Source organism: Chionomys nivalis, chromosome 19, assembly GCF_950005125.1.
Source record: "Chionomys nivalis chromosome 19, mChiNiv1.1, whole genome shotgun sequence".
Taxonomy (NCBI): Eukaryota; Metazoa; Chordata; class Mammalia; order Rodentia; family Cricetidae; genus Chionomys; species Chionomys nivalis.
Window position 1 is genome coordinate 18,061,616 of NC_080104.1, and position 24,082 is coordinate 18,085,697.

Here is a 24,082-nt window from a genome sequence, read left to right on the forward strand (position 1 = left end):
GTATCTTCCTGGAGGCCTGGAAAACAAAGTCATCCAAGATAGTCTACAGTTTGTATAAGTCACTGCCTCTTTAAGGGCTTCACAGACTTTATTTCTCCTTTCCAACACTATTATTGTCTAACTTAACCATAAAAAGCAGAAACAGCAGCCAGTGCATACATACAAAAATGGTACATCCTGAACTCAGATTACATAAGTGTTTAACAAATATTTGATGTTTGAATAATAAATAGTATACCTTTCATAAGTTTTCCACTTTCCAAATCAGTCTTGTACAGAAGAGATGGTACAATCTGTTTTATGTGAGGTTTTCTAGTCCTTGGAGTATTTATTAATTTAAGGGAAGAGGGTTTCTATGGCTTAAATTGTAAACAATAGACTCAAAGAAAAGAAAAGAAGGGAAGAGGGAAGGAATAAGGACGAAAACAAAACAGGAATCCACAGGAAGTGTCATTATAGGTATGTGTGATCTATAGAAATTGAAAGAAAACTTTTGAATGTGCCTTAATCTCTTGGTCAGTTGTATTAACATTGGAGATCCTTTTCATTTGCTTTACAGAGTGTGAGGATGGCTAGCACTCGTCTTATATAGAGAGTTGTGGGCCATTCTCATACCCTATGACAAGTTTTCCTGCAGCAGGTGAACACCAGACCTGGATAAACAGACTACTGTAATCTATAACCCCACAGGTAAACTTGGACCATTATGACTCTCCAATCACTTTTTGGTAAGAAGTCAATGACCTTTATAAGCAAAACTCCAGATCTAGAGAGGCCATAACTGTGGGAAAAGGATGAAGAGAGAGAAGGGACGGTTGGAAGCTGAAACCATCACTGTGGTCCAAGACCTTAGAGGAAGTAAGAGAAGAACTGTAGGTGGAGGAGCTCTTAAGACTTAGAGCATCCCTGCAAGGGAATCTTAAGTGGCTCCAGAGGTGGAGTGAGTCACTGCCTCTCCCCTCGGCCTGGAGCTCATCAGAACAGCTGCAAAACTTACATACCCATCCGGAAACCCACCACTGGTTTAAGGTCCTGAATAAGGTAGAAGCTTAACAGTTTAAAAAATTGAGATGTTTTTCTTTTATTTGAAAACAACTGATCCTGCGTCCTTCCCTGGGACCACCAAGCTGGTTGATGGCTCTTGTGGATCTCCTCCTTTTCAGAAAGCTCATACAGCTCCCAGACCCCCTAACTGCCTTTTTTTGGGGGGGGGTGGTTGTCTGTCTTGTTGAAGACTAAGGAATTAAACGTGCAGGGCACCAAGTCCATTAATTTTAGTTTCCAATTAATCTATTTATAATCGAGCCAGAGGAGCTCTATCGATACGATCCTATAAAATTGAAGTCTTCCCCATAAATCTTCCAAGTTGCTTATTTACATGTATTTCCTGGCCCTTTAATGATCCCGCTGTAAACTCAGGGAAGACTCTAGCCGCCCCCACCCAGAACTGTGTGATCTCTTCCTTTCCTTCTCCCCATCCCTCAATGCCTTAGACGCAGGCTGGGAGAGGGGTAGAACTGGGAGGGAGAAATTCATTTCTCCTCCATGACTTTGTTTCCTTGTTTCTATCCCAAACTTGCCCTCTCCATATCCCCCTTCACAAGCCTCACGTTGATTTATATCGTCATAAACAGCATTCTTGCGACTGTATTTCCTCTCATAGCTTGGGGTGAGCTCTTTTTTCACGTCTCTGGCAGCCACTACTTTAAAATCAGGCCTCATAAATAACCCGAAGGGCTCGCTTAAGATGAGATCCGTCAAATGTCCACTTTTCTAGTTTGGATCTCTCTCTGGCTCTCCCCAAGGTCACAGATTGGTGCAGTCCCACCGGCTTTTTCCCTTCACAGCATCGAGAACTGCAATTTAGAGACTGGGTACCAAAGAAGTGATGCGTCTTGGGAAGCGGCTGCAAGCGCGAGCACCGTGTGTGCGTGCCCCAGACCGCGTGGAGCCAGCGCACTGGGCTCCTGCAGCCAGTATCTGTGAACACTCCGGGACTTTGGACAGAGTGTCAGGAGCGCGCACGCTCCGACGCCTACGCACGCGCACTGCCACGGACTCCGAAACGCTCCAGGGCGGATCCCCAGCAGCCAGAGCCAGGCTGACTCGGTGCCTCTGCCAGGGTTTCTCCTTCGCTCCCTGGGGAGCAATAGGCGCTGGCATAGCGAACTGCTGCAGCGTGGGCAGCACCCCTACATCCTTTCTTTTCCTTGCGTTCTTTCTCCCCAAAGCTTCTTATTCACAGATTGAGGGAGTAGTTTTGTCACAGAACTTTAATGTCTTTGACGCTGGCTGGTTCCAGGCGATCGTCTAGTTGTTCAGAGATTATTGGTTTCTGCTTATTCTCTCCGAAGGGCCACAGTCACAGTCTGGAACTACTCTAGCAAGAGGCGTGGGGAGGTCATGGGAGGGAACAGTCACACCTGCTGCCCAGAGAGGCCTCTGCATAAAAAAAAAAAAATGCTCTTTAAATTTTAGAAAAGCCACATAATGGTTGATGGCCTTACCAAAGCGTGACCTTCCCCGGGCCTACCAGTTAACATCCCAGGCGTGTCTGCTCTCAGATATTAACAAACACTTCAAGGATGTGGTTGTCAGATGTCATTAGCCAAGTCGTGCTCACTAGCCATTTGATTAAGAAGGAGGAGGAAATAGCCTTGGCGCACAAGTGTAGAATATGTGACGGTTGTGGTGGTGGGATGTCAGAATTTTTCCACTTGAGCAGACAAATGACCCAACTGATCTGGGCGAAAACACCCTGGCATGTGAGCGGTGCGATACAGAGAAGTGGGGACAGGACATTCTTTGGGAGTGAAGAGAGAATCATACTATTCTTCTGGGTGGAAACTCTCCCCAGCTGGTCTACTACTGGCTTGTGTGATCAAGCCCTGCCGGCCTGGAGGTTCAGAGCCCAGGATTCCAACATCCCAACTCTCCATTACCACCTCAGTGCACGAAAGGTCTAATGGCTCTTCAGGTGGGCCTAATGCAATCTGAAATTGAATTTCTACAGAAATGGAATATACAGCAAAGGATTAAAAAAATTGCAAATTGCCCAGTTCTTGCAGGTAGAAGTGTAATGTGTCTGGGAGTTGGGGCGGGAGTGAAGGGATCCAAGTCATTGGCCGAAGCATAAAACCAACCAAGCTGCAGTCCTCCTTGAGCTGATAGTCATCAACAAATACAGAAGAAACACTTTGTGACTGAGCTCACTTGGAGAGCAGAGTATCAACTTTGACGAGAATAGACTCCATGTACACCCTGATAAGTGGTTTTGCCAGGTGGCCAGATGAGCGGCATGCCTTGGAGATCAAGCTGTTTGGGGCTGCTGCTGTATGCTACACATGAGCTCAGTCTTGGAACTGAAGATCCCTAGTAAACACAACAAAGCAGTGTTTACCCAAGTGAATTTTCTTTGTCCTCACAGTGCCATGTGTTAAAGCTCTTGTTTTTATTTTGCCCTTTAAAATTTTTTCCTCCCTCCCTCCCTCCCCTCCCTCCCTCCCTCCCTCCCTCCCTCCCTCCCTTCCTTCTTTTTGAGTTTTTGAGACAAAGCTTCTCTGTTTAACCTTGGCTGTCCCAGAATTTACTCTGTAGACCAGGCTGGCTTCGAACTCAGAGGGATTCACCTGCCTCTGCTTACTTCATGTTTAAATTCCTTATACTTTAACCCTCTTTCTTTCTGGATAGAATTCTTGTGGCTACGGATTCCTAAGGATAGGGAACTTTCAAGGTCTGAAGCAGATGCAAGGCTGACTTTGCTGGTGCTTGGTTTCATATAGTTTCACTGATTTTAGGGATGCAGGGTAAGGAGCCACAGGCATCAGCCCATCCAACACAATGGGCCCTCTGGGTGAGTCATTTGCTTTTATGGTCTATCTAAATACTCTTTTCTTTTTCAGTGTTAGATGCCAGTCAAGACGATGGGGCTACATGATCCAAAGGATGGGGCTACATGATCCACAGAAGGATCAAACTGATCAGGGTCCTCGTGACCTTTTACCCTTCCTTTAATTCTCAATACTGAACATCTGTGTTTGGTGGCCAATGTCTGAAAGCAATAAAGACAATTAAAGCATTTTAGTTTTTCTTGGAAGGGGGTTGGGTAGCTAGTGCAGAGGTTAAATCTCTGTGGATGACACTGCTTTGCAGACTGAATCTAGAGGAGTATCATCCCCTGTGACTTCCCTTCACTGCTGCAGGAATGGAAGGAACGGGCTTATGGACTTCAACTTCATGCAGGTCTTGTTGCTCCTTTCCTTGTTTTTATTAGTTGGTGGATGTAGTCATTTATTTTCAAAACATTTATTTGTTACTTCTATGCCAGGGAAGGAAGGAAAACAGCATCTACCCCTTTCCTGACTGGTTCTGGGTTTACTTCTGCTTGTGAGAGCTGCTCAATTAACATCCAAAGACACTTTCCCATTTCCTCAACAACTTGGTGATAGACATACCTCGTCCTTCTCCCCCCCCTCCACTCCCCCAAAACCAAACCAGTACTAACTACCTAGATAATATATAAGCACTCACTACATGCTAACCAATTTTTTGAAATGTGTTTAACTTTTCAGTATATAAAACTGAAAAAGCCCACTAATCTTGAACTGATTTAAAAGGGTCAGAGATCTGAAAGAATAAGATATTCCAGAGATAACCAATTAGAAAAATTTATGTCCAAAATAAATGTTGAAAGTGACAAAGTCCTACGTTTTCTCAGTACACATTGTTCTTTCAGTACTTGACTCTGGTCCTTTGATGATTGAAAGCTTGTTTCTTGTAAAGGGCAAATGTCTGATCTCCATGGAGCCAAGTTGCTTCGTTAGGCAAGCGTGCCATTACTTTAGAGTTCAAAACTCATGAGTGCAGCTGAAAGAGGACAAAGTATCCGTTTCGGTATTTATAAATCTCTAGAATCTCAGTAGCAACGAGACACCTTTCCTAATGAAGGACATTTGGCAAAGCCAAGTTAATTTGTAGAAGTGGGTGTGTCTAACTGGGGGAGTGTGGAATCTTTTGAGCATCTCGTTTTCCTGTCACTTGGAGAGTGGATGACTGCTCTGCATGTTACCACTCTGATGTGTACACAAGGACAAGAATTTTCATTTCAGTAGTTGAATGGCTCTACTTTTAATCACATATGTGCATAAGCACACAAAGAAGGCTGTTCCCACTGGATGTTAAACATGTGTTGGGAATTTTGGACTTCTGACTTCTCCAGATCATATTTGTGACTTTGTTCTTACACATGCAGTTTAGAAACCTACAAGGTGATAACTAGGTTATTCTTCCTCTTCCCTCCCCCATCCTGTTAATAACTCTGTCCTTCTTTTCCTCTTCCCCACTGACTCCCCCACCCCCAGCATTCTGTCAAGCAATAGGCTGTAAAATAGTTATCCAGACCAGCAGCCAGGCAAGTGCCTTTTGAGAGTAATTTCTGCCCCAAGCATTTAGCCCAAGGCAAAGCAAGCGTGCTCTCTAACTGATCAACCTGGATATTTCATTATTCATTAATTTACTGTTTAACCAAATCCCACTCATTATCAGAGGCAACGCTTGGCAGAGCCCAGTGAACAGTAGCAGTTGGTGTCAGGCGTGGAGAATTGGCCCATTTGATCCTGGGCTGTTTTATTATTCAACACCACTGACTGAGAAAAAGGTCCATGAATAATAAAGAGGCAAAGCGTGTTTGAACTGAGAAGCATGACACAGCCTTACAAAACAGCAGTTAGAAAATTAAAGGCAAGGTGGCCCAGACTTTGCATTTTTTATCTTGGCTGTGGGCACAGACATTTATAGCCCTACATTGTTTCCAATTATTTTTTTTCTAAGTCCTTAAGACAGAGGCATTTGTTTCAATGGCACCCTTTCAAAACAGGCCATTGAAGAACTCAGGAGCAAACTTACACAGCAAGAAACAAACATGCCTCCAGACGGGAACTTGAAAACATAATTTCTAACCTTCTAATCAGTTAGGTCCTTTGTGGCCCTTTTCAGCTATGGGGAAGATGAGGATGATTTTAATTCTCTTTTGGACCTGCCATCATCTATATCCTGGGTTGGTTTAATAAAATAATTCATGATGCCAATCAAACGCTATATTGCCTTTCAATTTCCCGAAAATTCTTTGGGGCCAAAGGTATCTGATCATACAAAGAACATAGCAGGGATTTATGAAGACATTGATAATTGTTAAAATCTCATTAATCTTAGGGAAGGGCTTATGGGAAAATACCTGGAAGGAGGAAGCAGTGCACACTCCTCCGGTAGTCCCTTTTCTGAATTTACATAGGCAAGTGTGGTCCAGAATCCCCCTTGGACTTCAGCTAACCTGTAGATGTGTGGTTGAATATGCTTGCTAGGCACATTCATAGGGAGCTTGAAATTATGTGGTCTTTAAGACTGAACTTTTCTCACCCTCCATCTGAGTGTCTTTTTAAATCCATTGATTAAACTTGAATATAGAATTAAATCTAAAACAGCAATTTATGCAATATCTTTTATTTTGCCTTGCACTGCCTGCCAAAATGTTCTTTTTACATCTATATAGCTTATTCAGGAAGAGGAACTGGAACTATTTCCTTATTTTTCACATCAGTCATAGCAGTGCAGGGGAAAGTTTCTGGGAACTAATAAAATTCAAAGTCAAATATCAATAATCATCCATTATTCTGAAAAATGTATCCAGGTTGAATGGTGACACATAAAATGATTGACACATAAAAGGCCCTATCTAAAAGGGGAGGGTGACAGATCAAACTCCAAGTGACTTTTATTTACTATTTTTTCTGTGGTGATGATTAAGCATGTACATGAACTTCCACACCTTGCCCAATTCCCAGCCCCATTTAAAGTGAAGCTAAGTGTTGGTATCTGTAGATAAAGTTTGAAAATGCAAAGGACATGTTCAACTTCTAAGCCTATGATGCTCTCTATTTGTTTTGAATGGAACTATTGTTAACTATTGACTTTAAGGTGCCCATGGAAAACATTTATTTACTATTAACCAGTTTGAAACTCTTTTATTGTTCATTTTTGTTTTGTTTTGTTTTTTGAGACAAGGTTTCTCTGTGTAACGCTGGCTTTCCTGAAATACCTTTGTAGACCAGGCTGGCCTGGAACTCAAGAGATCTGCCTGCCTCTGCCTCCAGAGTGCTGGGTTTAAAGGCATGTGCCACCACCAACAGGCCAGTCTGACCTCTTAATTTTGTATATATGTAAGGAAAAGATGTCTAACCTCTTATACATTACTCCTGGCAGAACTGCAATTGGGGTTTGGTTCTGTATTAATTTCTTGTATCCTTGATGTGTAAAATATTGACAGAAACAACTTAAGGCAGGAAGGGTTTGACAGTCAGCTCCATCATGATGTAGACCTCATGGTGACAAGGACTTGAGGCAGCTGCTCATACTGAGTTCACAGTCGGAATGAATGCCAGTACTTACTTTGCTTTCTTCTTTCATCCAGTCAGGACCTCAGCCCACAGCTAAGGTGATCTTCCCACATCAATTAAGCTAGAAAATCCCTTAGAGATGTGCCCAGATGCCCCACTTGTGGTTGATTTTATGTCCTGTCATGTTGACATTCAGTGTTAACTATCAGCGACTCTGAAGGGTTGCTTTCTCTGCAGTAGATCTTAGGCTTGGATTATATTTTAGACAGAGGTGTCATTCTTTTAAATATTTCAGTACTTTAAATGATGAAACTTTAAAAATGCTGACCTCATAAATCAGCGCAGTAGGATAAAAAGAATAGTATCAGTGCCACAGTTTTGGGTGAAGAAGAGGATGACAATTGTTTCTCCAACCCCTTTGGGATCCGAAGGGTCAGGGTAATAAGATGTAAACACTATTGTCGCCCTCCCTAATGCTATTTGATTTATTTTTATTATTTAGTTATTATTACAAATAAAAATAAGAACATGATAATGCTGTGAGAAACTTCAGACAGGTAAACGTAATGCCTTGAGTTCTTGAATCCTATGAGTCCTTCTGAAACTCCACACTCCTGGTGTGACTAAGAGAAGGATTCCCGAATTGCACAAGAGTAGATGGCATCCTGCAGTTCATCCACTTGAGAACCACAAAGCCGGAGTCTTCCTTTGCTCTCAGCCTGGTTTTAGATTGTGACATGAAATCTTTTCCTCAAGTGCAGTCTGATCTAGACTCTGAAGACTCTCTAATACCAGTTTAAGCTCTTGGAACTTGGAGCTCCAAAGGCTGGAAAGCGCCGACTCTCAGCTCTCACAGTCTCTGGAGAAAGGATGGTCTTTGGAAAACTTGGCGCAGAAAAATGAGCACATTTTCATGTCTCAGTGATTCCAAAGGGCTGATAGCTCCTGTTGTAAATGTCTCTTTCATCAGAGAAAATTTTCTTTTCTACCTTCTTTACCTCCTGGTATAGTTATTTATTTAACTTTTCTGCCCATAGTATCTGAACTTTTTCTACACATTAGAATCCCCTATGGGGACTCTGAAAATACTAGTGTTCAAGTCCTTTCCTGTGACTTATTTGATCTGAGACCCAAGTATGCTTTAAAAAATTCCTAGGTGATTCCCCTCAGCAACCAAGAGGGCAAAATTAACACTATGTTTTCGGAGTATTTCATTCTTTAACACCCATGTACCCCACTGTTTCTATAATTTTATACAAGTTTATCTCTATAACCATTTCATATTATAAACTTGAATTATAAAGATTATTTCTTAATTTACATTGAAGATAGCATAGATGAAATATTTGTTTATTTAATAGAGTTGGTCTGTCCTAAATTCTTGAAATCACTAAAGTCAGGAATACAGGCATACACTACTAAACAAGAATTTTAATCTCGAGGGCAAAGATACTGTTCTAGTATTTGTGGTCTTTCCTTCCTTGATGTGGGATTTCCCTTTGTATGCTTTGAATATGTTTAATTACCATTGGTTAATAAAGAAGCTGCTTTGGCCTATGACAGGGCAGAATAGAGCTAGGCAGGAAAACTGAATGAATTCAGGGAGAAAGAAGGCAGAGTCTGGGAGACGCCATGGAGCTGCCAAAGGAAAAAGACATTTAAACTGTACCAGTAGGCCACAACCTCTTGGTGATACATAGAATAACAGAAAGGGGTTAAGATGTAAGAATTAGTTAATAAGAAGCCTGAGCTAATAGGCCAGTGTTGTAATTAATATAGTTTCTGTGTGTTTATTCTGGTCTGGGTAGCCAGAAATCAAAAGAATAGGCTCTGTTTTCACTTCCTTCCCTTCCTTCCTCCCTCCTTTTTTCCTCCCTCTTCCTCTCTCCCTCTCTCCCTTTCTTTCTTTCTTGACAAGTTTTCTCTGTGTAGCCCTGGTGTCCTGGAACTAGCTCTTTAGATCATGCTAGCCTCTAACTATTCCCCTACCTTTGCCTCTCTAGTCCTGGTATTATAGGCATGTGCTACTGCTGCCACCACCACCGCATCATCACCACATGGTTCGATATTAGTAATGTTAGTCAGGATTGGTCAATAGTTCAACAAAAGGCATCAACATAGAACTATTATTGAGTATCTCCAGCCTTTCCACCACCATGTTATGCTGTAGCTACCTCTTGGGTTTGTAGGTGAAGTTTGGATAATCTTTTGTCCCGTGTTTCCTAAACTTTGCCCTTTCATGAATTTTGTTGTTGTTATTGATATAGGGACTCACCATTATGTTGGCTATCCTGGAACTCTCCGTGTAGACCAGATTTTCCTCAAACTCACAGAAATTAGCCTGTCTCTGTCTCCAGAGTGCTGGTATTAAAGGCATGCGCCACTGTTGCTGATGTGAAATTTTTACTGAAACTTTACCAAGTGACTACAAAATAAAACTTTGAAAGCACTGAAGTCTATTATATTCCTATACATATACAACATATGTTATGGTTTTGATTTCCGGCTCTGAACTCTAGATGGTAAATAGAATGAACAGGCATTTATAGATGTCTTCAATTTAACTTGCCTTCGTTGCTTAGAACACAGTACATTCTTCAGTTAATAATGAACTTAAAATGTGTATCTGGACATGCTTCATCAACATTTCCTTCCTAAGGATAACTATCCATCAAAAGGAAAACAATTATATATTTTAATCCCACTTTATAAAGCACATTTATTAGCCTAAAGGTCATTTGGTTTTATTTTTTGCAACAGCTCTGACATGCCAGATGAGTATAAATGTATCCCTCTTGATTTTATAGGTGGGAAAAGCTAGAAGTTGAGCCTATTTCAACATGTGAAATAGTGGCAGAGCTGATTTTTTTTTTTTAAATTCTAAGCTGCTTTGGATCGTGAGACTTCAGTCCAGTACTCCAATGTTGGTCTCTGTCTCTGTCTTCTTTCATCGCCTGATGAAGGTTAATATTCAGGAGGATGCTTATATGTTTTTCTTTGGGTTCACCTTCTTATTTAGCTTCTCTAGAATCACGAATTATAGTCTCAATGTCCTTTATTTATGGCTAGAAACCAAATATGAGTGAGTACATCCCAAAGGAGGAGCAGAAGGAGAGAGAGCACGAGCAAGGAACTCAGGACCGCGAGGGGTGCACCCACACACTGAGACAATGGGGATGTTCTATCGGGAACTCACCAAGGCCAGCTGGCCTGGGTCTGAAAAAGCATGGGACAAAACCGGTCTCGCTGAACATAACGGACAATGAGGACTACTGAGAACTCAAGAACAATGGCAATGGGTTCTTGATCCTATTGCACGTAATGGCTTTGTGGGAGCCCAGGTAGTTTGGATGCTCACCTTAATAGACCTGGATGGAGGTTTCACAGGACAGAGAAACCTGTTTGCTCTTTGGGCTGAGGAGGGAGGAAGACTTGATTGGGGGGGGGGGAATGGGAGGTGGTGGTGGGGAAGAGGCAGAAATCTTTAATAATTAAATAAATAAATTAATTAAAAAAATAAATAAATAAATTCTAAGCTGCTGTACTTATTACTATTATATGTTGTTTGTTTCAAGATGCGGTTTCTCTGTGTAGCCCTGGCTGTCCTGGAACTTGCTCTGTAGACCAGACAGGTATCAAACTCAGAACTGGGATTAACGACATGCGCAGCCACAATCTAGCCAAAAACGCTGTGCTTATATTTTGGTTGTTAGAATATGTCTACACATATCAATAAAATATGCACATACAGTTTTTCAGAGTTCTCAAATATCAAAAACAGGATGAACACATTAGCACGTGATAGCATGATATACATTTCAATATTGTGTTAATCTGAATTAACTACACAGAATCGTGCATTCATTTGTGAAGAAATTAAACTGTAGAGTATTAAAAAATGCAACTTTTCTTTTTAAAGTACAAAATATAAAGTACATTTCAATAACCTAGGACCCCTGCTTGAGTTTCTTAAAGTGTCTATGCATGAAAACACTTTGTAAGTATACCCGAAGATATTTGTGTGTAATGGGGTGCTGCTGAGGGCATAAGTCTGAGGGCATAAGAAGTGGTGAGTTTTCTCGGTTTGCATCCTTTCCCTGTCATTTTCATTGACACTGGTGGCTTGTTCAGCAGGTCTTCTCCATTGATAGAGGACAGCCAGACTTCAGCCACACGGTTGGAAGATCAGAAGTTCCAGTCTGAGTGAGTTGGAATTAATGAACTTTTACTTTATTTGCAACTTAATAGGCTTTGTTTCCTCTATCTTCCTTCCTATATGCACACAACCTTATTAATCTGTATTTGTATGTTTACAAATATTCTAAAGAGCTGTTGATTTATCCGTGAACTTACGAGGTTTCAAATTATTTTATAGCTGTTTCACATGGCTTTGTCTTGGTCTGTCTGCAGCCGTGGAAGAGAAAATTCTGTTTCCTCCAGTCTTTTTATGAGGGTGCCAAGAGGAATAAAAATATGAAGTCATTTTAGCAGTCAGGCTCTTTGAAATGACGGAGCACGCATATTGAGGGTGCTTGGTTTAATCACACTGATGGATTTGCATGTAATGTCTCAATTCCAGATTCCCTCATTAGTGCAGCAAGGTTTGGAGTTCTCCCTGGTGAAATGGGTGAAGGTGTCTTCAACACCCATAAGAGGGATGACTGGATATTGACAATACCACAAAAAAAAAAAAAAAGAAAGACAGCCGGAGAAAACTCTGCCATATGAGGCGATAATCCTAACTGGCCAGTGCACAGGACGCTTTATATTTCCTGACCACAGGATCCTTCTGTGAAATGCACAGGGAGAAGGGATAGTCTTAGGATTAGCCAGCTGGCTATTTCTATATGCTTATTAAAATTTCTTGAAGAAATGGAGGACCTTTAAACCCTATGAAAATAAAATAACTGTATCAGCTTGGGAAATCATAAACTTCCCTCCTCCTCAAACTATTCATCACAAAAAGGCAGGGTAAAATACTGTCCACACTTAATTGTTTAGCAAGTTGCAGCAAAGAAACAGGGATATAGCAAAGAGAGGTTAAACACCGTGGTAGCAGAAGCAAGGAGAGAATCGAGATGTCTCCTTTGCAGGAAATACTTTCCTCATCGAACGACCTGCAGGTCAGGTTTTCAAATTTTGGACAAAACATAGTTTTGTTCCATCTCCTGCAGAGTGGGGAGACGGCCCCTCTTCCACCACTCACACGTGGACCGACTGCCTCTTTGTATTCAACACCCACATGTCTTTCCCACAGCTTGTCTATCCAGTCAATCCCTGCACAATAGTTCATCAGAGAAAGCGAAGCACAGGAGATGCGTTTGGGCTTTGTTTAGGAAAGAAAAACAATCAGCTTAACACCAGTCATTGAGAGACAGCAGGGCCAGCAGGGAGACCCAGAAGCGGCATTAGAACAGTCCTTTGTGTGACTAACGCTCATAGCTGCTGGTAGCAACTTCCAGATGTCACACAGTACTCTGTTTCACAGTCCTATGGACTCATTCTTAATAGCTGAAATCAAGATTGTGTGTGCACACACATACACATGCGTGTTATTTATTATCCATATTCCTTTCTGTGTCTTTAAAGGTGTCCTCAAGTCTTCAGTTTTCAGATGCATGACACCTAAAACATACAGCAGAGGAGAGAGTACAGTATCGTTTTAGTAATTTGAACTTTTGTTATTCCAGTTGAGAGACAGCCCTTTTCTTCTAATTAGAATTTTCATGGTCCATGCGTGAGCACACACATTTGGTTGGGCCTTACTTGGACTCAGTGGAAAATCTTCTGTGGAAAAATGTAGTGACGAGAATGTTTGTATTTGTTTTAACTTTCAACAGCTTAGGAGGGTGTCTTGGTGTATTTTTTTTTAATTAATTAATTAATTTATTATGTATACAATATTCTGTCTGTGTGTATGTCTGCAGGCCAGAAGAGGGCACCAGGCCTCATTACAGATGGTTGTGAGCCACCATGTGGTTGCTGGGAATTGAACTCAGGACCTTTGGAAGAGCAGGCAATGCTCTTAACCGCTGAGCCATCTCTCCAGCCCCCTTGGTGTATTTTTTTTAATTAGTTAATCAGTTAATTAATCAATGTGTGTGTTGGTGGGGACAGACATTTGCCACAGTGTTCATGTGGAAGTCGAAGGATAAATGGCTCGAGTGGACTCTGTTCACCATGTAGGTCCTGGTGATGGAGGGAGCTCAGGCTTGGTGGCAAGCACCTTTATATGCTGAGCCGTCTCACTGACCTTCCTCCCATATTTTCCCCTCACTTAATGCTTCACAGCCAATTCTTTGAAATATTACGAAGTACATAGGATCAATTGAACAAAAAAAGGTTGAGAAAAATTCAGGGACAAACATTTAAATAAGGTTTTAAACTGGCACTCCGAAGGGCCTTTCATTGCCAAAAGGCATTTTACTAGACTAAAGTCTTTTAAATTGTAATAGAAAATGCACTTACCCATTTGACTACAGTGACCTAGGTGGGAAACAGAAGAAATCAATTAGATTATAGAGGAGTGTGTGTGTGTGTGTGTGTGTGTGCGTGCCTGCGTGCGTGAGAGAGAGAGAGAGAGAGAGAGAGAGAGAGAGAGAAAGAGAGAGAGAGAGAGTGTGCACATATGTGGGAATGTGTGAGAATCCAGGTCAAAGGTGAGGACTCAGGACAAAGGGGTCTGTGCTGTTACAAACAACATTTGCTTTTTTCTTATTTTTTATTTTTATTTTTAATTCAGTTGGTTTTTCTGAAAGAGAGTCTCCCCACTGGTTGGCCTCAAACTTTCTATGGAGACCAGACTGACCTCAAATTCACAGAAATCTGCCTGCCAACTGCTGGGGTTATGGAATGTGCAGCCATGCTCTGTAACTCTTTCTTGCAGTTAGTCATCTAGCATAGGAAGATGGAGAATACTTATGATTTTTGAGAAAAAAATCAGAATGGAGGGAATAAAAGAAAGAAAAGGAAAAGAAAAAAGAGAGCAGAAGGAAGAAATTAAAGAATACACGGTTTAAAGCATGAACATTTAAACAAAAACATTAATAATACCTCTTTCTGTTGGAAACCTAATTTAATACTTGGGATTTTAAAATCATTTTATTTAAATGAAATCAAACAGTTATTTAATAAGATCTTGAGGAAGAGAGCTTTTTTTTTCTTCTTCCTAAGTATCTGCTTTACTTCTTGCCCCCCGACTTCCTGAGTGAGGCTAAGGTTTCCAGTTCTCTATCACAAATTAAATGCTGCATAGCGTAAGTCCACAGGTAAAGCAGAACAGTGTGAATGGTTTTCAGAAGTGATCAGGGCCGGGACTACAGCTTAGGTGGTTGGCCACCTGTGCATGAAACCTTCTTTGGTTTCAATCCCTGGCATTGTAGAAAACCACAAATGTTGCTTGTCTATGCAATATCAGGACTCCTAAAGTCGAGGTAGAAGCATCACAAGTTCAAGGTTGTCCACAGACACATGGTGAGCTTTGAGGCCAGCGTGGGAGACATGAGACTTGTCTGAAAACAAACAAAACCCCAAACCAACCATACTAAAATAGAGAAAAGGGTGATTTAAGCTCAGTGTTCATTTGAATACAGGCTAAGTAAAATATAATTTTTGTTGTGGCTCAATGGTTAAGATCAGGTCCTCCAGAGGCCCTGAGTTCAGTTCCAAGCACCCATATTGGCAGATCCCAACCACTTATAATCCTAGCTCCAAGGGTCTAACACCCTCTTCTGACTTCTTTGAGCCCCTGCACTCTTATGGAATATACACATACATACATATACACACAGACAGAATTATACACATAAATAAAATAAAATCTAGGGACTACAGAGATGGCTCAGGTGATAAGAGCAATTTTTGCTTTTCTAGAGGACTTTAGATTATTTCCAGCCCCCACTTCAGGGAATCCTACAACCATTTGGTAATTTTGATCTAGGGGATCTGATGTTCACTTCTGTCCTCTGAAGCCATCGTCATCATCACACATGTGGAATACATCCTCATCATACATGTTGAATACACACACACACACACACATACACACTTAAAAACAAACCTTAAAAAAATTAAAAACTTATTCTTTGTGCTTATAGCGATGGTGTCAGAAAACTACCTAAACCTACACTTTGTTGTTTTCACAGTTTGCTTCCGGTGACATCTCTATAATCACAAATAAATACAAAGAATATTATAAGGGACATCTCACTGAATGTGTGTACAGAATAAGAGACATTCTACTTCAAAGTAGCTCTTGTGACCTTTGTCAAACATGTAGATCCTAGAGACACAGGGAGATGGTGTATTTTAGGGTAATGGCTTTCCAAAACCAAAGTAAAATTCTAAAGGTAAGAGTAAAATTCAAAATACTTCACATTTTGCTGAAGAATTTTTTTAGAACTCTGAGAAAACTATTTAATTGCTTTCAACATAGTTAATAATCTCTACCATATAGAAAGCAATGAACTCTCCAGTGTAAGTGCTACAATAGGTGAAGACAGAGGCTAAGGAGATGACTCACCCTGTAAAGCACCTACTGAAAACCCAAGGTTTGAAGGATTAGAGCTTAGCCTCCAGGTAGAAGCCTTGTGGGTGTGGTGGCCCACATGAAACTCCAGTCACAGGAAAGCCCATGGCTAGCCCCTAGAGAAAGCCGGCTAACTAGACTAGCTTAGTGGGTAAGTTTTGGGTTCAAATGAGAATCCCTGAGTCAATATATTATTTGGAGAGTGATCAAGGAAGCCATCTCACACCAACATTGCGTCTCCACACAGACGCATGAATACCTAGATATACAGTGTACCCACACATGGAAACATGCACATCACACACACACACACACACTCCATGTAAAAAAAAAAGTGAAAAGACAAAAAGACAGCCTGCCTTGTTCAGAGGGACAGAGGATCACAGAGTCAAACTAAGGAGTGCTATGCTAGTCCTTAGGTGGGGAGGTTGACAAGACATTTGAAAATAATGTACAGTTTGGAGCTAGGTTGGTTAGGTTTTTTTTTCTTTTCCCTTCTACCTTTCTATTATCCTTCCTCTCCCTTTTCCCTTCTTCTTCCTCTCCTATACCCTTTCCTTCCTCTATCCTTTACATTTTTTTGTACATACGTGTTTCCACAGATACAAGCTTTTATTTTATTTATTTTACTTTCTTCTTCCCTAAAACAAGTCAGCTCAGCAGTGATGGTTATTTCAGAAAGGGTGGGCCTGTTGCTAATCTCAAATCAAGAAAACAAAGTCATTACATGCTAGGCTTATGCATTTCTCAAATATGCCAAAACTAAGGCATAAATCTTCAAATAAGATTTTACTTGCCTTCTAGGGTTGCATTGATGATAAATATAGTTAATATATGGAAAAGGATTTGATCGTACTGCAACCTGGATTTTTTTTCACTCATTAAATAGCACTTCCTGTGAAATTAAAACTAATAAGTAGCCAGACATATAGTGTACACTTTTAGTCCAGGCACTGAGGAAGTAGAGGAAGGGGGAGCTCTATTAATTCAAGGCCAGCCTGGTCTACATACAGCGTTCCAGAGTAACCAGGGCTACATAGTGAGACCCTGGCAGGATAAAGAAACCAACAATCAAGAACCCAGTTTTGTGTTTTGTATGTAAGAGAGGAGGAAGAGAAAATAATTTGGTGAAGTTTGTATATGAAGGAAAATATAAGAAAACAAATGACCTTTCCATGTTAGTGTAATTGTGGGTTGAAAGATGTGTGTTAATTCGTGGCCCTGAATGAGCTCTAATTTGGTATAAAGGTTATTGAAGACACATCTGATATAAGATGAGCTCATCATGCTGGATAAGAGTGAGCCCTAAACTTCAACAGTGGGAACCTGGTGTTATGGTTCTGTGGTGAATCAAACATTCTCTTAGCATATGCGAGGTCCTGAGTTCAATTGCCAACAACTCCTGCTCCCCTAATCTCAAACGTGTGTATGGTTATAAGGAACAGATATAATAACACAAGAAGATATGGAGAAGTCATATAAGACATAGGCAAGAAGGGGCTGGAAAGATGACTCAGTGTTTAAGAGTATCTGTTGCTCTTATAGAGGACCTGGATTTGGTTCCCTGCACCATGTATAAGTCCAGTTTCAGAGGAGCCAATGCCTTCTCCATGATAAGTAGGCATGCACGAAGTGTACTCCACTCATGCAGGCAAAACATGAATACACATCATAAAAGAAGGAAGAAGTAGTCAAGAGAGATAAAATGGATATTTAAAAAAATCAGGCAGGGATTGAACTGATGTGTCTTTAGTAGGACATGTGTCAGAGATTGCTGCCAATCAGTACAAAATTGCACAGTGAATTCAGTCTTCCCTAGAACTTCTAGAAGGAATGGACCCTGCCAAGACTCTAATTTTAGAGCTACACGGGAATAAATTTTGTTGTTTAAAGCTCCCTAGAACAGCAGCTCCCGGAAATCAAAGCACCACACTCTGTAAGAAGAGGGTATGCATCTGCAGAATACTCTTTACCAAGGGTTGGGCAGGGCTCACCTGTATTGGAATCAACTGGGTTTCCAATAAAAATGCAGTTTTCTGAGCCCCGTTCTAAGTAGATATAGTTAAAACCTCTTGATGTAGAATATGTGAGTCAGACTTAGCCCGAGGGAATTGACTGCATAGGGATATTTCAGACTCTCTGTTCATGTACCCAGGAAAAAGAATTCACCATCTAGAACTCATTGCCCTACTTAATATCTGCTTAGTTATTTGATTAAAACAAATATCTTATCTGTAGACACAATTGATATATACTCAACTGAAGATAATGACAAGGAAACGTTCATGACAATGTCTTTACAGAGATATTATCTCTGGAAATTAGATGATATTATTAATAGGCTAAGGACTAGCCATTTAGAAAGATTTTTGTTGTTGTTTTCTTTCTTTCTCTCTTTTAAAAAAGTAGCTGACTAATGAAGCATCTTTGATTTTGGTCAATATTTCTTATTTTTCCTTCATTCTCTAAGTCAGAACTTGGTTTAAGTTATAAATTAGATATTCTTTCAGAGTCAATGGATTTATCATTCATAAAAAATTACTTGCAAAAACTGGTCCCACCACAGGCTCCTTCAGAAGGAAAATCATTACTTAAAGCCATTAATAAAATGTTCTCTTGGAAAATCAAGGGGGCACATTAGCATTTTAATGCTCTGAGAAAATACTACAATAAGAAAGACTGACAATTTTTGTTTAATCAAGGGCCTCTCTCTCTGAGTAGCCTGGGACTGCTATGTAGACCAGACTGGCTTTTACCTCATAGTGACCTGTTTATATCAGCTTTCTGAGTGCTGAAATCAGGGGTTTAATGCGTGCGCCATCACACCCAGTTAGAAGAGACTTAGTTAAAAAGATAACTAACTCAAGGTATACACACTGGCCAAATCTTAGACACTTTTCTAATCTAAATGAGTCAGGAGAGTAATAATTGCTTATAACTGGTGGCAAATAAAGAATAAATAACTCTGTACTGAAAAATCAATCAATAAAAAATATTAGAATGAAACTTTTCTTAATAGCAGGATGCCTATATATACATATATATATGTATATATATATATAATGTGAGAGTTTAAAAAACACTGTTAAAATAATTGTTATCAATGGAGCTTAAAACTATTGAGTTCGACTAGATGAAAGGCAGGTTATTTTTATCAGCTCAAGCCACATCTCCACTGATTACTTAATTACCAAAGCAGGAATTTTATCAATGGAGAAACTCATATACCTCCAAAGTTAATCACAAGGAAACATTGTAAGAACCCACATTTAGAAACATTATGGAGAACTTGTTTATGCCTTCCAAAGAGTACCAATGCCGAAAAATAAAGATTAGTCAAGGATCCGATACAGATTCAGAAACAGAAATGGAACTAAGTTTAATTTATGATCAATGGATTCATTAAGGAAATTGGTGAATTTAAAACATGACTGTCTTAGGTAAGGTTACTATTGCTTTGATAAAGCATCATGACCAGAAGCAGCAAGAGGAAGGAAGGGTTTATTTGACTTCTTCCACATCACCATTGATCACCCACAGAACTCAGCATAGGAACTCAAGCAGGACAGGACATGGAGGCAAGAGTTGATGCAGAGGCCATCGAGGGGTGCTGTTTCGTGGAGTGCTCATTCTGCTTCTTACAGAACCCAGAGCCATCACTCAAGGGTTGCCCCAACTCTAATGGTCTGGGCCCTCACACATCAGTCACTAATTAAGAAAGGCTAGGCGGTGGTGGCACACACCTTTAATCCCAGCACTTGGGAGGCAGAAACAGGCAGATCTCTGTGAGTTCAAGGACAACGTGGTACACAGACTGAGCTCCAGGACAGGCTCCAAAGCTGCAGAAAAACCTTGTCTCAAAAATCAAACAACAACAACAACAACAACAGAGAGGGGGTGGGCTGTGGTAGCACCTGTCTTTAATCTTATCATTCTAGACACAGAGATAGGCAATTATCTATAAATTAGAGGCCAGCCTGCTCTACAGAATGAGTTCTAGGCCTGCAAAGGCTACACAGAAAAACCTTGTCTGGAAAAAAAAATCAACCTACCAATTAAAACAAATATATAATTTGGAAATATTTGGTGTAGCATTCTTTAATTTTGAAATATTAATATTTCTAAATAAATAAATAATTTAGAAATTATTAAATGGGATTGGAATTTGCTTTATTGTGGTCATGTTTAGGCCATTCTTATAATGGTAAGAAAAAATGGCTGTGTAGTATATTTTGATACCAAGTTTACATCCGAAGATGTTTTCCAGCACCATATAGGTTTATCGAATGATTAAACTTGCTATGGGAGAAGAACAGCAGAGTTTTCTGATTATGAAGTGTTTTAGGCTGAACAAAAGGTAAACGTGATCATGAGAAGCCACCCAAGCCAGTCAACCTTCAGCAAGGTTACTCAAAAGAATCTTATCTGAATTGAAAGGAAGACTTCAGGAGCACATCACTCAAGCCCCCAAGTCAGTAGGAGCAATAAAATGATTGGGTTCAAATGACCCAATAACACATTTGGGATTTAAATATTTACTTACATAAGAGCACTTCATAAACTGCACTGGTGAAAGTCACCACCTGTAAGAGAAGTCTCTGCATAGGATTTCAGAGTAAACATTTTCTATGAGGAGCAGATATAGGGTAAACCCCTCCCCTCTAATTTTAATGCAGCATTAGTTCAAAAGAGCTATTTAATAGGGAAGCATTTATGAACTGAAAATGACATTTGGATGAAAAGAAGTATTGCATGTATGTTGGCTTGACAGGAGAAGAATCCACCCTTTCAGCATCCACTTGAAGTTCACTTTCAGAATTCAACCAGAATTCTGTTGCACACTGTGAAATGGGCACATTGTCTTGGAAGGAAAAAAGGATTTCATCAAAGTGTGGATTTACAGGGTGTAAAGGATCCAGGTGAAGTTATGCATTTGTGACTACAGCCAAGACTGAGATTACCCATAAGATCTATGCAGAAGGCAAGCCTGCAACCATCACACTATCACAGGCACCTAGAGAAAAAGAAACAGCCAACCAAAAAGATGTTCCATATTGAGTGCAAGACGGAAGTTAAACTATTGCCTGCTTCAGAACATAGAGTGGGCGGTGAAGTGGTGACTCATGACTGCAACCTTTGGTTGTCCATCTGTCTTTTCAGTGTCAGCGTGAGGTTCTTAGAAGTCACAGTCAGCCCATCCCTTATGTCTCCTGTCTACTATCTGAGTTTCATTGGTGTAGATTGTTCATCTTTCCCCCATTGGGAACTCGTGCCTCGTACTTGAAGACACAGGAAAACTGCTCATGAGCCCAACCATGCTACCTTTTAGTACAATTTTTGGTTAAAGCAGTGGAGGCACAAGGGGACATTTGTAGCTTTTATTTATAATACTATTATTCCATAATTTGTAAAACAAGATAAAATGTATACTTTTTGTATCATTGTCAGCATGGATTTTTGTTTTTCTAAAATTTTAAATCTTTACAGAAGAATTGAGTCCTGTATCTCTAACCCCCCCCCTTTTTTTTTCATGGTGGGATGATGAATTTTTCCAAAAGGACTAATTCTGAGGTAGGAACAGAATAATTTCAAAAAATAAATCTATTTATTAACAAATAAGAATTTGTTTAGAATTTAGTTAAGAATGCTATCAAGTCCTATATTCCTTATTAAACTTAGATGATTCAAGAGTATAGGAAATATAATTATGATTGTAGAAATGTCAATTTGCTTAAAATTCACCATTTTATAAGATGAAGTAATAATGTTCAACATCCCTTTTCTATTTAAAGTCTTTATATGGTGTATAATTAGATTGTACCTGATTTACTGTTTAAACCCTTTCAGTCTGATACATATAAAATAAATATATCTGGTTTCTGTGATGGAAAACTGCATCTATGAAATTGTAAACACAAAGGAAATTAAATACATGCCTTTGCTATGTGGCATCCTGTCTATTATATGTTAAGCAAACAGAACTGCTGAAAATGAGCATACGGATTGGCAATGGGCCTCAGTGCTAGACTGCTTACCTAACATCTTCAAGGCCCTGTATCACCACACATCAAGGAGTAAATGTATGGAAATTATTTAAAATAAAGGTGGGTGATAAACGATAAGAACAATAAAAATCCACGTGTGTATTGCAAAATCTCGTGTATTGCAAAATCAGCTGTAGATAAACTCTGAGAGATATTTGGGTACAGTGACCCAAATATTGGTCTATTCTATTTTTCAATTTAGACTATCATCTAGAGGAGGCAGCAGATGAGTCTAGGAGGGTGCTTCTCCCAGGACTAGGGTTTGGGTGCTTGCTTGTTCTGTTACTATCTGGTATTTACATGGCCCTGCCCACACTGATATCATCCAAATGACATTGGTCCATGTAGATCTCATCACTTCCTTTCTTCATATTTGCACATGAATTCCATAGGATTCTTTGTCCCTCTGGGTTCTTCATCAGAGTCTACATTTGAAGTACAAAGCCCTTCCCTCGTGGTCTTTATGGCTTTAACTATTTGTTTTCTTTTTTATGCTATATGAATTCGCTCTAATCCTAGGAGTGTAGTTTGGATACCATTTTGCACTTGGTTATTGAATAGTTGCTAAGAACTAAATATGTTTATTTTACTGTAGCAAAAGAGAGATTTTAAACATTCTGAGGGGTTTTAGGCGTGAGAAACAGAACAAATTTCAGACTGAGTTCTAGTTAAAGAATGTCTCTTCCACTACCTCAAAGTAATTTACTTTCCTGTTTTTCCTGTATTGCACTGTCAACAACCCTCATGACATCAGAAGCTCTTGATCAAAAGCTGTTCACTGGGTGTCCCGAGAGTCTTTCCCTACTTAGCTGCTTCAGGACCACTTAAATATGTGAGACACACTTAACACCCAGTGATTTCATTGGAAGTTACTGTAATGAACATCATACACTCAACTTGCAGTCATTAGACTTATCCATTGTTGTGAATATTGGAAAGTATAGAATTGAGCTACAGGTTAATAGTGATGAGGGTGCAGAACCATAAGGTATTTTAAATTTCATCATAATAACCACATAACTGGATAGCACAGTGGAAATGGAGATTGGGACTTCAAAAGGAATATGGACTTTTCCTGCTTCCAGACACAAATCCTGGTCCTGTCTTGTTCTCTGTCCATGCCCCCACCAAGAAATGAGTACTGCTCCATGGCAGTTTGCTCTGAGCCAGTAATAATCAGAACATAGCCATCCAGAGGAACGTTCACAGGCATGGGAGCAGGAGCAGAGGGAAGGAGTCCCCTTCCTGTGCTATGAGCAGTTTCTTGTGGTCTCTGCAGACACAGGAGCTGCCTCCACAGTGCTGGCATTAATGGCACAAACCACAACAACTTCTTATCAGGTCAGTTTGTCAATTGCCACGGTGTTTACAGATCGTTCTGAAAATGAGAGGTCATGTGACAGAGATCCTGGGGTGCGGCTCTTGAAATGAATTTAATATGAAAAATTAAGGTGATGTGCGGTCTTAATGCAAGTCAAAACCTATGTAGAATTGTAGATGAAATGAAGCTAGTGCTGTATATTATGTTATCATGGACCGGGAACATTTATATCAATCATTAGGGCTGGAGGATGAATTTATATAGGGGTAATTGATGAGACACATTAAAAAGAGAAGGCAATGTAGAGAATAGAGGAGGAGAGAATAATACCCCTGGTGTTTGGCCCTGAAGCAGTCCTCTGGGTCATGGTAGCTAGCAGCCAGGAAATTATTTTCAACAGTGTGTGTAAGAAAATCCTGAGAGCCGTTTCCTCTAGACACCCCTGAGCATCCTAAAGCCATTACAGGTGTTAAAGACACGTATGGATTTTAAAGTACCACTTAGGTTCCAGGAGAGAAGGCCTGTGTGGCCCATTTTACTGCCACACAGTAAAAATCTAGGGTCCCATTTATTTATTACTGATCTGGTGGGAGAGATGTATCTTAACTCCTGACAGGTCTTATATGCTTCTGCTATTTGTTGAGAAACGTTTCTCCCCCCCCCCCCCCCATTAAATCTTCATCTCAGGAGTTGTGTTTATTTGGCACTAAGTTAAAAGGAAAGGATGTTGTTAAAAAAAGGGACTGCTTTACTGTTCATATTAAATGGCATCTCAGTGCCGACTGCTCCAAAAAGTCAG